Below are 15,312 nucleotides of genomic sequence, written 5' to 3'. Positions count from 1 at the left end.
ACTGATTGATATCAATGTGTTTCATGAGTGTGTGTTTAAATATGAATGAGTTGTGTCTCAGAGAAGGAATATGAATTCTGACTTGCAGGATCTTTGTCTCATGTCTCTTCCAGTTCACCTTCCCTTCAACTGCCCTTTTGTCCTTCTGAATGTCCATGTGTTTTACAGACTTTGCTGTGATTTCATGATATTTAAAAAGATTTAGGCTCAGAACCGTGAGCTTCAGAGGAGAACTCCATTTATATCACCCCATCCAAGTTGAGTGTAAGAGTCTTACGTGCCTTAAATCAACACAATGTTGTTGGTTTTACCTTAAAAATCATTTTGATGTTATACAAACTTATAATATGAAAAGTGGCTAACAGCATACCAACAACCAGAACCGGAGATAGCAGCTAGCTGTCAGATAGATCTTGTTTTTGGTATTCTCAGTTTGTCCATAAGAAATAAGCCAGTGAAGAAACCCAATTTAATTTCATTGTTGGAGGAATGGAAGGAGAGTAAAAGAGAAAAGGACTGAGTAAGAAAGTGGTCAAGAGTGAATATTGGACTGGGATAGGGTGAAAATAATCTTGAATCCTTCCTGCCTGCAGAGGATGGTAAAAACTATGTGAAAGTTTAACTGGGCAAAATTTGTTTTGCTGACAGTGTGTTTTGGTGTGAGTGACAGTAAGAGGGAGAGAGAGAGTTCGGTGTTAGGGTTAAAATCTGACATTTCTTCTTATTTCCATCTTGGTTGTTTCTCTCACAACCTTGTTTGAAAAGAACAAAAGATAGATATTTACTAAAGCTACTCAGCTCCATATTTATTTCAAGCACTACCCAAGTGTTTTTTTCATCATTGGGTGATTGTGTTGTGAAAAGTTTGAGCCTGTTTCATCAAACTTTATTTTTCTCCAATCTTCAAAACCTGCTGGAAGAGAGAGGATGATGAAAAAACATAAAAAAGGCAAGTGAACCCATTTAGTCGGCCTCCCGAGCTATTTGTGATATAAATGCATCTTTCCCATATGGTGATACACAGATAGTGAGCAGCAGTCTTGCCAGTGGACCACCTCTATTTGTAAAGGTCAATGTCTTTACTTTAAAGAAATGTCCCCCTGCGGTGAGCTGCCAAGGTCCAGAGAGAGCCAAACCGGGTTGAGAGAAAGAGAGGGGATGGTAGAAAAATGGAAAAGCCATTTCCGTCAATACAAAGTGGTGCCAATATTCATGCGGAGTGTACCAGTGTGTAGTCTGGTGGGGACTCAGCTGGAGTCAACTCCATTTTAAGGTGGTTTAAGAAATTGGCGTCTTGAGGAGGTGGAGAGCAGCTGAGATGCCGTGAGCTGATAAGGGGGGGGGGGGGGGGTTCAATGCTTTACTGCTGTTACCCACGTAACAGCCATGCAGATACGGACACAGAGTGCAAACGTGTAAGTATGTGAATTGATCAACACAACCAAAAGCTTGACACACAAAATTGTTCAATGGTGTGAGCATTATTTACTTTTTTTGGTCTCATGAAACTTGCTGGTGTTAGGGTAGTGTTATACTTTACATATCTGTGTGGAACCCAGGGTCCACTAGGGTCCAAGTTACAACAATATCATCATCAGTGATTGTATTCACAGCTCTGTGCATATGTCCAAGTTTTTATCAATTCGATGACACCATGTGGCCAAGTGCAGCAGCTGTGCACACGCCTCTACAAGCAGAATACAGAAGTATAAAGAGAACAATGATGTGTGTATGTCTACAAATGTGTAGAGTTGAAACCCAAAACACTTAAGTAAACCTTAAGACTCACGAGAAAGACTTTTACTGAAGGATGTATTTTACCTCATAGCATAAGCAGAGAAAGGTTGCCTTCATTACACTGTTACATTTGAAGATTCACTCCAAATCCACTGTAAAAAAAATTCAATTATGTTAACTTTTTGGTTCAAATAGGATACCTATTTAAATTTTCGTTCTTCAACAAATTCAGTCTGATTTTCTGTTATACAAGTTGAGCAATCTGCTTTAAATCAAGTTAATAAAGTAAGTCAATAAGATTTATTTTCAGCGTCTCCTTTGAGAAATTTGCCTTGGGCTGGGTGTTGCTGCATCACATTTATCTTCAAACGGGAAATCAATAAAACCGATACAGCCTTAAAAACACAAAATAAATCATTAGTAGTGCACATAGTGATATCATTTTTAAGGAGACATTTTGTTCATCTTCATTAGGTTGATAAGTTTAATATAGGTTATTACTTGAAAAGGTAATATTCAAAAGCTGCACAAGCTTACTATTACTGTCAACTGCTACGGTACCTCCTTTCATTTTCTTAAACGAATGTTTTTTATTTCTTGTTTGTTTAACATCCCCCCCTCCCGATTAAGACCAGTCTACTCTGATTGGCCGGCTGACAGCTCAAATACAGTACATCAAAAATACCCTTTTTCAACTTGAAATATAGATCGCAGTTACGAGGTACAGGTTGTTACAGTGAGTCATCTTGTTGAAATAAGAAAATCTGTTTGTATTCTCGTAACGGATATTCTGTTATAATGACTCAATCCACATTCCAAACTTTATTGAAATTTATAGCTGAAACTTTAGATCGATCATATAAGAAGAATCTTAATCAGATTTAAGTGGTGCTTGACAGAATGATGTATTTTGGATAAAAGTAAATCAGATTTAATCATTTAAAATAAAGTGTTACCACTTTTTTGATCACCCTCTCTGCATTTGACTCGTGGGTGCACATTGACAGCGTCCTTCTCTCCTGTCCTTCACACAACTCTCCCATTGGACCCGGTTGTGAAAGTGGGAAAATGACAGATGGAGGAAGAGACAGAGGTGTGACAGTGGTATCTGGACCCTGCAATATTGCCTACTGTTAAGTGTGTGTGTGTGTGTGTGTGTTTAGTTTCTGAGCCTGTAGGCTTGCTCAAGTTATCTGCCCACATTGTTTATCTCTATGTGTGTGCGCATGCAGTTTGACAGTATGCTTGTTTGCCATGGAAATGTCTCTCTAGAAACCAACAGCATGTCATCACTCTTGTCCAAGGTGTCAGAATGTTGTCTCCTCCAAACAAAGTGATGACATCCTGTCTACGATTCACACTGGATGGAGCAGGCAGCTCGGGCCCTCTAATTCAAATTGCGGAGTGACAGCCACATGTTGATGACACTTGGCCAGAAAGTCAAAAATCCCAATCAGAACCTAAATTTGTATTAGGGTTGCAACTTTTTCAGAGTAAGACAAATACCTTTCAATCGTTAATAGTTATTTTATTGATATTATCATTTACAATGATTCTTTAGGGAATAAAAACAAAGTTGTTGTGAGCTTGCATGTTCATGTCAGTTGTAGAGGAAGGATTCATTTTAATTAATTAAAAGCTTACCATGAGGTACTTATACCCAGGGCCGGTCTTTCCTACAGGCGACATAGGCGGTTGCCTAGGGCGCCATTCAGAGGGGGGCGCCAAAAACTGCGCAGAGCAAAAAATAGAAATAAAATAAAATATATATTTTTTTTTTTGCTAGGCAGAGTTTTTGGCGCCCCCTTCTCTATGTGGTATGGCCAAAAATATTGTATTTAATTACTCTGACAGTAATTTAAGTAGTTTCATTAGAGAAATCAGTGAATGAAAGCAGCACTCAGGTGGAACGTTTGGCACTGGAGAAGTTGCACCCAGTACACTCAGATGCAGTCTGGATGAGGAACTGAATGCTCCGTGTCGTTCCTGCTGCTGCTTCCATCCTGTATTCTACAGGTTAAGCCTGAAACATGCTTCTGCGACTGCGTCTGCGTCTTTTCACGCCGCTGTGGCGCAAGACTCGTTTTCATTCATGCTTCCCCATCCGTTGCGCGTCTTACAAAGCAATTCCGCGCGTCGAGACGACCTTAGAGACGCCTTCTTTCTTCTTCGTCGATTGTTTATTTACATAGCCACTGCGGCTCCTCGTAGCCTTTTTCTGGCGGACAAATCCACCAGTCAGTGACAGGTTATACAAGTGATCATACTGTCGGATATCTTCTGCCAAGTGCTCTTCTATTTGGTCCATATTCGTTCTTCTAAATCTTCCGTGATTTCTGCCGGTATTATGGCGCATGAAACCGGAAATGCAGCCCCAGAAGGGATGTAGAGCAGACCAATCACAGCCTTGCGGGCTGAGTGAGCTTGCGGAGCTTTGCCGTAAATTTTAGAAAAGGGGGTCGACACCCGTCAGCACGTAAGGAGGGATACATAAGCACGTAAGGGACCCGGAAGGGCTCTTGCGCTTACGGGCCCGTGAAAACGCAGAAGCATGTTTCAGGCTTTAGTAGTGGGTGAGAGTCACCTACGTTAGCTCCTAAAGCCTCGCTTGATCACCACGGGTGTCATTGAGACGTGTTGACTGGTAAAACTTAGAAACTCCGCTGGGCAGTGAGGAGAGACACTCGCGCACTAGGTGGGCGGGGCTACATTCGCCTGTATAGGTGTTTATTTTACCTGCACGTCGTCTTGCAGGCGGGTCGCGATAGTATATTGTTAGTACAGTGTGTAGTTCAGCTCCGACACACACAGACTCTGTAATTCATGTATTGTTATTGTGACTTATAAAGACCAGTTATAAGCTAATGTTCAATAGGTCTATATTGTAAATGTTTATATTTCTTTATGAGTGATGATGTATATTAAGATGTTTGGAGGAAAGAGACACCATAATAATTGAATGTATGTTTTATGCACTTAAAAATGCAGTTACACTCAAAGAAATGCTTGTACTTGAAATTGTGTTTAATTTGAATAAGATGCAGTCTGGATGTGGAACTGAATGCTCCGTGTCGTTACTGCTGCTGCATTCATGCTGTATTCTACAGATATACTTTGTTGCTGTGGTATCAATTTTGGGACCCATAACATATATCTCCAACCAATACTTTGACATTAAAAAAAATGTATCTAACATTAGGGTAAAATGAGGCAAAAATTGAGGTACGAACCTCCTTGGTTCTTTTTTTTAGAACATGCTAGCACATTGAGGCTTTTGGTTAGAGTGTGTGTGTCCAAGCAACTTCGACGAAGAAAGAAATAATTTTATAATAAGTATTCGTGGGGGGGGGGGGGGGGGGGGGCGCCAGGAGTGAAGCTTGCCTAGAGCGCCAAATGTGCTAGGGCCGGCCCTGCTTATACCTCATGGTAAGCATTACTCTGTTACAAGTAAAATGCCTACATTGATGATGAGTTATTGTAAACAATGAAGCAGTAATAGTTGTTAAAGCAGGAAGAATTCCCCTGACTGTCATACTATTATAAATTATACTATTGGGTCATTCCCCATGCATTAATGTATTTACAGGATTTTACTGTTGTAGCTGGTTGGGTGGGAGCATTTTTCTACTCTTTTGTGTCCAACTGCAACTTATCATTCATCATAGACAAATCTGGTGATTGTTTCTCCATTAATCAGTTTATTTTTTAATTTGTAAAAACTCAAAGTACATCTATAACAAGTTGAAAGTAAGATTCACAGAGTAAAGTCACATAAAGGCAACAAGGTGCTTCATAAAAGTACAATTGTTAAATAAGACTCAGTAGAAGAACTCAACAATAAAAGATTATTGAAAAAAACACATTACAAAATAGACGCTAGTAAACAAGACAACAGAGTGTTTGGTGTCTACAGACCACATATTTTATATGTATTTGAACAGTGTTGATGACCTTAAATAATAGCAGTAATAATTCATTCATCCCACAGTTTATTCATGTGGTCACTTATTCAATTATTAATGAAGTCAGCCATGGAGACGGAAGCATGTGCCTTGCTGCTGAATGCAAAATGTTGCCGTTTCATAGAATATGAAGATGTGCTGGATTAGTCCAGTAACAATAACGAAGTTGCTCCAAAGTGAAACATCACTATAATGACTGAAGTCCGACTTCATCTTCAGAGGACAATTTCGGAAGCCAGAAAACCGACATACCTGCAGAAACCTTTTTGCTCCATTCAAAGTTTAATTTACATTAAAGGCTGCCAAAATAATTGGCTCGAACACAAAATGGCGACTGCATTACATAAAATACATCTCTGTGGATGTTTTAATTGTTAATTTACAGCACTTCCAAAACATATAAACACTCAAAACAACAGCGCAATGTACTATATATACAACATGAAATTTACACCGGTCATTTATCGAAGAAAATGGTAAAACAGCACGGAGCATTGCAACAGGTGACTTACCCTCAGTGTAAAAAATTGCAATGAGGGAAGGAAGAGCCGACAGGAAGTAAGAACTTTCGGGGAGCACAAAAGGTTGTACACAGCTCAACACTTCCGCAGGTAGCGTTGACAAAATAAAATAATAACATAATACAATTCACAAATACAAATTATATATAAAAATAAATACTGTACATTCTTAACTCTGTTACACCTGCACGGCGGCAATGACACAGGTTCTTTCTTCAGCACGACGACAATCAGCGGCCGCAGATGGTTTTGCTGGAAAATTAACAGGCTTTGATTTTTTCAATGGACACTAATTTCGCCAGGCATCCTTACCATGACAGTAATTACAGACGCGATTTCAGTCCAGCTTTCCTCTTAAACACTGCTCTGCTTTACCTGAAAACCTTTCTGTCCCTTCTGACCAAAACCTACTGGAGTTAAATCTAACAATGCTGTCTTGGGAGCCAGAATGTCCACGACCACGGTTCTCACCAAAAAAACCTTTATAGTCAGGACAAACTCATCTGCCAATCCAGCAGCATCTGTAACCCTGCATACTTGCTTTTCCTGAATGTAGGTAACAACACTTCAGAAAAAGTATATTTTTCTTCTTCTTAGTTCTTGAAGATCCTCCATAGTATTAACCTGACAAGCAGCACACCAGCGATTAAAGTGAGTGGAAAAACTCTTGAACAAACTGAGTGTGAAACTGCTTGTCTTTTCTGAGTAATCTGAAACACTGACGATGAGCTTCCGGTACCAATTCATATGTCCTAAGTACAGCAGCTTTAACCAACTGGTTGTTACAACTATCAGTAACACTAAAGGCTTCTAGTTGGTCTTCCCCATGCTTACTCGTAAAGAAGACAGATGGTACGTTTAGACCATGTATGGATCTCCGAAAGGTGGATCAGGTGACCAAGCCAGAGTCTTTTCCACTCCCACATAGGGAGGACTGTGTGGACCAGGTTGGCTCAGTTTATAAGTAAGTTTGACCTACTTAAAGGCTACTGGCAGGTTCCTTTAACTTCCAGAGCTAGGGAGATTGGACCTGGACTCGTCTGACCATTAATCTGTCAAAAGAGTTTGCTAAGGCAATAGTAACATAACTGGGAAAAGTAGTTGGGCAAGGGCAGGTGCGCCCAGTAAGAGCAAAAGTATTGACAGTTGATCAGTTTTTTGTTCCGACAACCAAGAAAGAACTCTCTCGTTTCTAGGGTATATTTGGGTACTATCGTGGGTTTTGTAAAGATTTTTTCACAGTGGTTGCCCCACTCACTTCTCTTCTTAGCCCAAAGGTTAAGTTTGAGTGGTCTTTCACTTGTCAGGAAGCCTTCGTGTCTTCCAAGACGTTGTTGTGTTCGGCCCCTGTCCTTGCAGCCCCACAGATTGACCAGCCGTTCTCGCTGTATACCGATGCTAGTAAGGTGGGAGCTGGTGCTGAATTGATGCAGGCTAATGAAAGCAGTGTTGACTGCCCAGTGAGTTTCTTTTCTAAAAAGTTCAGTTCGCACCAGTTAGACGTCTCAGATATTGAAAAGGAGGCACTGGCTCTCATCTGGGCATTGACGCACTTTGAGGTTTAGGTGGGGGGTGGAGTAAGACCTTTAGTGGTGAACACGATCATAATCCCCTAATTTTTCTCCACTCACTCCAAAACCAAAATCAAGTACTTATGCGTTTGTAATTATCTGGTACTTTAGTCTATTTCTTTAGGGTTAATTTTAAAAGTCTTTTCTGTTTTAGTAATTCTCTGTTGTATGTGTTAGTGGTTTTCACGTTTGCACACTCTGTTTCTGTTTCCTGTTTTATTTTTAGTCTCTGTTCCTTGTGTGTTATTTCTGTCTTCACTTCCTGTCTGTGATTGTCTGCCCCAGTCCTCATGTGTTACATCTGTGTTCATTTGCCCCTGCCTTCCCTGTGTGTATATAAGCCTCTGTCCTTCCCTTTGTACTTGTCGGATTGTTCTTGTTGCTTTTGTCGTTCTTGTCGATTATGTTCCATGGTGCTGTCCTGTCCAGCCCTGTCCTGATCTCCTGAGCCTCTGCACCTCATAATCCCCTGTGTAATCTTCCTTGTGTTTCTCCCTTTGATATTTAGCCACTTTCTCCCCTTTAGTGTTTTGGTTGGTTTGTCTGGTTAAGGACTGTTTCTATTAAATAACTATATTGTTTATACTCTGCGTCTGGGTCCTATTGCTCATTGCTTCCTCAAATCCTGACAGCATTGGTGTCTTTTCCTACAGCCATTTCATTTAAATATACAACATTGTAAAAGGAACTGAAAATACGGTGGCCGCCATGTCCCGAGCTATGATTGTAAGTTAACTTGTGTTTTTACTCCCTGCCAGATCTCTTGCTTCTTAGGTACCAAAGCTGCTGAGGGGGGGGGGGACATGATGCTCAAGAGTGAGATTGCCTGCAGTTGGTACAGACACAGAAGTTAACATTAATAAACCTAATTTTGTTTAATTAAATATGACGGGTGTGACGACCCTCTCATTCTACCTGCCTGTATGCCTAGCTCTGTACTGGTGGCTGGAGCTTCAGCGTCTTGCTGGTGTAGTGATGGCCGTCATGGCCAGTGGGAATTTTAAATCACTGACAAACACAGTGTAAAGATATGTCTGAGTTTCCCCTGCAGCGTGGAGAGCATCAGGCTCGCTGTGGGGGAAAAGGTCTGTCATGGCTGCGCGGTGTCTGCGGCCCGGATGAACAGCGCCGTGGTCATGTTCCTGGACCACGTGGAGAAGGTGAACTCTGTGGTCGAGACAGGTATCACCGTGAACGGTTGTTTTGTACAGGAACTGCCTTTGTCCCAACCCGCTACCAAGGTGGTCCTGTCCAATGTCCCTCCGTTCATCACCGATGAGTTCCTCTGTAGAGAGCTGTCCAGGCACGGTGCAAGAGACCAAAAGAAAAGAACCTGTATTTATGAAAAGTGAAAAAAAGGTATCATGTTTTAACAAGAAACGCATAGTGATTTTAATAATGAGTCTGACTCGAGGAGGGAGTGGGGAGGGGAGGCCATTTTAAGTCACAACACTTCCCTGAGCGCAGGAGTGGGCTTCCTCTTCTCCACTGCTTTTAAACCAAACTAGCTGGAGGTCAAACATGTGATCCAGGGGAGGCTTCTTTTGGCCAAAGATCAGTTTGACCATTTTACTGCTGTTTCTATTAACGTTTATGCTCCAGCAACCGGTGCAGAGAGGAAGCCGTTTTTATTGAAAATAAGTGAGATTCTTAATGATTGTGCCTTGGAGGATTTTTTATTCTTCGGTGGGGATTTTAACTGCACTGAAGATGCGATTTTAGACCGCAACCATGCAGAGCCTCATCCAGCCTCTCAGCACGCCTTAAAGCAGCTGCTCCGCTCTCACGGCATGCTGGACGTGTGGAGGAGGATGCACCCAGACTGCAGACAGTACACCTGGTCCCACATCAGAGAGAGTAGGATCTCCTCAGCCAGATTAGACAGGATTTATTGTTTAAAACATCACTTTAACATTTTTAAAAGCTGCGCTATCATGCCGGCTGGTTTTAGTGATCATTCCCTGCTTTTATGTCATGTTTTTGTCAGGAATATTTTACCGAAGAGCGCTTATTGGCATTTTAATTCTGTTTTAACATTCAATAAGAATTTTAAAGATGTTTTTATGTATTTCTGCGGGGTTTTTAGACAGAGGAAGGGCGAGTTTAGTAATCTTAGGCAGTGGTGGGACCATGGTAAGACACAAATACGCCTATTGTGTCAACAACACCCTCAATGTCACAAGAGACGCCACCCGATCTATGAAAGATCTAGAGACCAACATAGTGGAACTAGAACATTTAAGTGAGTCCACCGGAAATCAATGTTATATTGAAAGCCTCAAAGAAAAAAGAATGTCTTTAGCCAACCTGTTAGAAAGTAAAGTACAGGGCGTGTTGGTCAGGTCCCTTTACCAGAGCATTACTGAAAAGGATGCTCCAACTAGCTACTTCTTCAGTCTGGAGAAAAAAAAACGGCAGAGGAGAGTAATCCACACCCTGCTCTCAGACACAGGGCAAGAGCTGATGGAGCCACGCCAGGTAAGAGAACGGGCTGTGAGTTTTTATCAAGCACTGTACTCTTCTGAGGATGAACACACAGGCAGGGAGGAGTCCTGTACAGAACTACCTCAGGTCTCAGAAGAGTCCAACTCACAGCTTGCTGCCCCCCTCCAGATGCAGGAGCTGCTGACCGCCCTGCAGGGCATGCAGGGACGGCGGGCTCCTGGCATTATCGGACTGACACCGGAGTTTTATAAAGCTTACTTGAGCATTTTATTGCATTGCATTGACATTTTACAGGTTTTTAATGAATGTCTGGCCTCTGGCTCCATGCCATCAAGAAGTGGCGCCCTGTGTCATTGCTCTGTGTGGATTATAAACTTCTGTCCAAAGCACTGGCCTCCAGGCTGGGGAAGGCTATAGAGCAGGTCATTCACAGGGACCAGACCTACTGCGTGCCCAGCAGGTCCATGGTAGACAATGTCCACCTCATTCGAGACCTTTTGGATGTCTCCAGTTCATTAGATGTAGATATAGGCTTGATTTCCCTAGACCAAGAAAAAGCTTTTGACCACGTTGAACACAGCTTCCTGTGGAAAATAATGGGGAAGTTTGGGTTCAGCGCTGGCTTCAAAGCTAAGATCAAGGTGCTGTACTGTGACGTTGAGAGCGTGTTAAAGATCAACGGAGGTGTCAGGCAGGGCTGTGCTCTGTCGGGGATGCTCTACTCACTCTCCCTGGAACCTCTCCTCCGCAGAATAAGGTCTAGCATTGAAGGTGTGTTTTATCCTGGTTTTAGTGGCAACGTGATTTTATCGGCTTATGCAGACGATCTTATTGTTTTCATTAAAGACCAGACGGATGTAGATATTTTAGAAAAAATCTTAAATGATTTTAGCATGGCATCAGCCGCGAGGGTCAATTGGAAAAAAAGCGAAGCCCTCGCGGTCGGGGAGTGGCCTGGCGGTCTCCCAGTTCTCCCCCAAAACCTGAAATGGAAGAGGGAGGGCATAGAGTACCTCGGGGTGTTTTTAGGAAATGACGACATATGTAAGAAGAACTGGGAGAACGTCACAGAAAAAATAGAAAACAAACTGTTAAAATGGAAATGGCTGCTCCCAAAAATGTCTCTTAGAGGGAGAGCACTGGTTTTAAATAATCTTGTGGCATCCCAAATGTGGCACCATCTAATGTGTGTGGAACAACAACACCCAGGCCCTGGGCTCCCTGCTGGGGCTGCAGTCTACCCGGATGGCCCAGATGATCCTGGAGCTCTGGGTCCATCCATGAAAAAGACCTCCTGAGAGCCTACCAGAGAGGGGAGACCGCACCAGAGGCTGCAGACCCGGAAATTATCCTGAGCCCAGGCCTGGGAGAAAAGACCGGCCCCCTACTAACTGAAATAAACAAACACAAACTGACAACATACAGAGCGGACAAAGAGACGCTGTACAGAAACTGTGTGAAAAGCATCCACCAGACCGGACTGAGCAACAGACCCTCCACTGTGTGGTCACGGAGGTGGGTGGAGCATGGACCCTGCCCACAGTGGAGGATTTTATACAAACCTCCCCTCAAGAAAAGAACAGGCGACCACCGTTTTTAACAAGTGTTAAAGTTAAGTGGCAGCTCCTGAACCACCTCTCAGGTGAGGCAAAAATGGCCATTTACATTAGTAGAAAAAACAGGGTAGAGAACAGGAACGGGCAGGAAGCGGGGCGGTGTGGGTGGTAAACCTCCGGGTCAGACTCCGACTCGAGTTCAGTTTTTACACAATGGTATCTGATCTTGAGTCTTTTAAAATAATTTGGTGTTTTAATGACATCCTCTGCACAGTCACCAACAATGAGCTGTCTTTTCCACACTTTAACAGACTGAGGTTTTTTAACAGCAGCACTTTTGGTTATTAATTTGAATAATGCTGTAAGCAAGTGTCTTGTTATGTTGGGCCAGAGCCCAGCAGATGGCCACCAGACACAGGTCAGAGGTTAACACAAAGAAAATCTACACATAGGCCTGTATAGATCAAGGCCTTGTGGAACATTCCGATCCACCTGTGAGTACTTTTACCTGGCAGTTTCAAGTAAACCCTAGCAGGTTTCAGAACCCCCACAGGACCAGGGGAACCCCTGCTGGGTCTGTAGACGCCCAGTGAGGGCCGAGCCCCTCCCACTGGGGTCCAGCTCTGACACTCAATTGGCTTAAAGCCAGCATCATCCTATGACCAACTCCTCAAGGAGGAGGATCTCTCAGGTAATTTAAAAGCCTTGGGACTCAAATAATCTTTGCCATTTTACCCTGCCCTGAAGACGTCAACAGACCCCTCCGGGTCTTCAAATGATTTTAGTTGCTAAAGGGGGCAACCAGAGTTTTTTTCTTTTATTTCTTTCATTTTTCTTTTCTCTTAAGTTGAATCTTCTTTTGAAAGACTGTTTTTGTTTTTAACTTGAAAAGGCCGCGCACAGGAGCTCGCTCGCAGGCCGAGCATCACAGACTTTCTTTCCACAATCCACAGCTGCGCCACAGCTGATCATCCCCACTGCGCGAAGAGACGAGGCAGAATTCCGTCAAAGAAGACGAACGAAGGTTAATTCCGTTCCATGAGCAAGAGAAATTTGCTCTATCCGGCCCAGCACAAAGCGGCTGCTACAGATGAACCAGCGCTATCAAGCTCAAGCCATGACTTCTTCCCCTAATTCCGGGGATTCGCTGACCGCATGTACCCCGAGGAACACAACACGAGATTCACTGGACTTCCGGAAAATCCGCGCGCCACGCGCAAGCAACACCGCAGAGGTCACAGTAAGAGGCTTTATTGTATGGGCAGAGACTAGTTTAAATACTTAGCGTGTCATTTTATTTGTGTGTGTTTGTTTGTAGATCGCTGATATGTTTTTAGTGTAAATGCACGACGAACTGGAGACGTCATTTCCGGTTCCTTTGTACCGTGTTGAAATGTTTTAAAGTGTTTTGCGCTGTTATGGAGAGTCTACGACAGCACTGTTATCGTCCGACTGGGTTCGTAGAGACTTTGCCGATAAAAAGATCGGTACACAACTCCAATTTGAGTACCGAGTGGTAAAGTTTCTGCAACCTTGTCTCTGACAATGTTTTGAGAGCTTTCCTGATCTCTCTCTATCGCTCCCTCTCTCTCTCTCTCTTTTCACCTAAACCTGTTTTTACACACGTCCCGACCTACACTTACATATTTCATGTGGCATAGAAAAATCTAGATTAAAAGAGCCTTAATACATCTCGACGCCATTCTGCGCCAGAACCAGGAGATAAGAAATCTCTTTGTCTAGAAATAGTCCTTTGTGTAACTGGCGACCGACCGCCATCTTGTCTTCTACCTCATGTCGTCACAGAGGTCATAAAACCTCCATCTTGGAATAACTTGAACGTAACATCTTGATTTTGGCCAGACGACGTCAACACGTGAACTCGACATTACGCCATAGCCACTCCCCCTTTTCTTTCTCACACACACACATAGAGACACACACAGACAGGCAGACACACACACACACATAGGAACTCAGTATCACATGTGTGACAATTGTGATAAGTGCTGCTGCTGCTGTTGCCATCCTGGAAATATTGGAGTTTGTTAAATGAAGAATCATTGAAATAACATTAACTTTATTTCCCTTTTTAATAAATACTTTTGTAATTAAAGTATTTGTATTTCTGTGATTATTTGTGCATATGTATGTGAATACAGCTGGATTACTATAGCCTGTGCTCGAACTTAAAACCCTTCATTGTTTATTATATAATCATTAATATTAAATATTGAGATTATTAATATAACTTATATCTTTTGAGACTGATATTTAAAGATTGAATTGTTGGTCCCTGTAACCAGGGTGGTGCCCCTTGACAATAAGCAATGATTACAGATCGTATTATTCTTAATTGATAATTTTATTGTTTTCATTAATTATTTTAACTATTATTAATGGATAACCGTATCATTTCTAATTAATTGTTTTACTATTCTTAATTAATAGCTTCAAATTTTACATTATTTTTAATAAATAATTTTTATTTTAATAATCACATTTCATGATTATTAATAATTAGCCAACGTCAAATCTACTACTACTATTGCGCAACAGTTAAATGAAGAAAATGTAAATAAAGTGCATGTCAAAAATCCAAAAAAAAATCTCTCTCAGCGGGGCCTGCTGCAACAGCCTGAACCTTCATCGTTTGTTTGGTTTGCTGCACTAACGAACACGCATCACAAAACATTCTCACTCATCCACACACTTCTGACACAACTTATGCCCTTCATACTTACACACCTTACTAGTTAATGAATATGATGTAAGAGTTCAGTTGAATAAATTACTTTTGATTGATAGATCTGTGTGTGATCTCCCTTTTTGTTGCCAGCCTTGAGCCAGGTGGTAACAAAACTCAAAGAAGTTTAACATTTTTTAAGGTTTCCTCATTCACTGTAAATCAACACTAAGTCGTAATTCAACTCATACCCAGCCTTTTTGCTAAGCTAAGTTAGGTTCCTGTGAGCATTAGAGTAATATTAACTATACCGTTACAAGAATGTAAATACAACCCCAAGAAGTGGCCTTAGATAACCCGAGCAATGTTGCTTGCTGTTAGCTAACTTGCTTTGAGATGGACAAGGTTTCTGTGCCATCTTCTTTAATGAAACCTGCCAAGCTTTATTACTGTGGAGGTGCTGATAAGCTTCAGAGCTTTGTTGACTGTTCATCAATTCACCATCTGTAGCAGTGGAATCAATTATGTAGTTTAATATGCAGGTTGAACTCCCTTTTTAGTAGCAGGCAGAGATTTGATCACACTATACCCATCTATAATGGTTAAAATGGATGTATAGATCAGACAGCGAATGTTGTGGAGACTGCTGTCTTTGTCCGTATCAGTTTAGATTAGATTTCTTTATTTATCCACACAATGGGGAAATTCACTTGTTACAGCAGTAATAGAAAAACAGAAATTAAAGTAACAGTGTCGAAGCACTGTAAAAAAAAAAAGAAAGAGATCACAATATGTACACTTCTAAAACTACACATAATAAGAGTATGAAACAAA

Source organism: Platichthys flesus, chromosome 7 (assembly GCF_949316205.1).
Source record: "Platichthys flesus chromosome 7, fPlaFle2.1, whole genome shotgun sequence".
In the NCBI taxonomy this organism is placed as follows: domain Eukaryota; kingdom Metazoa; phylum Chordata; class Actinopteri; order Pleuronectiformes; family Pleuronectidae; genus Platichthys; species Platichthys flesus.
Note: the sequence above shows the minus strand (reverse complement) of the source record.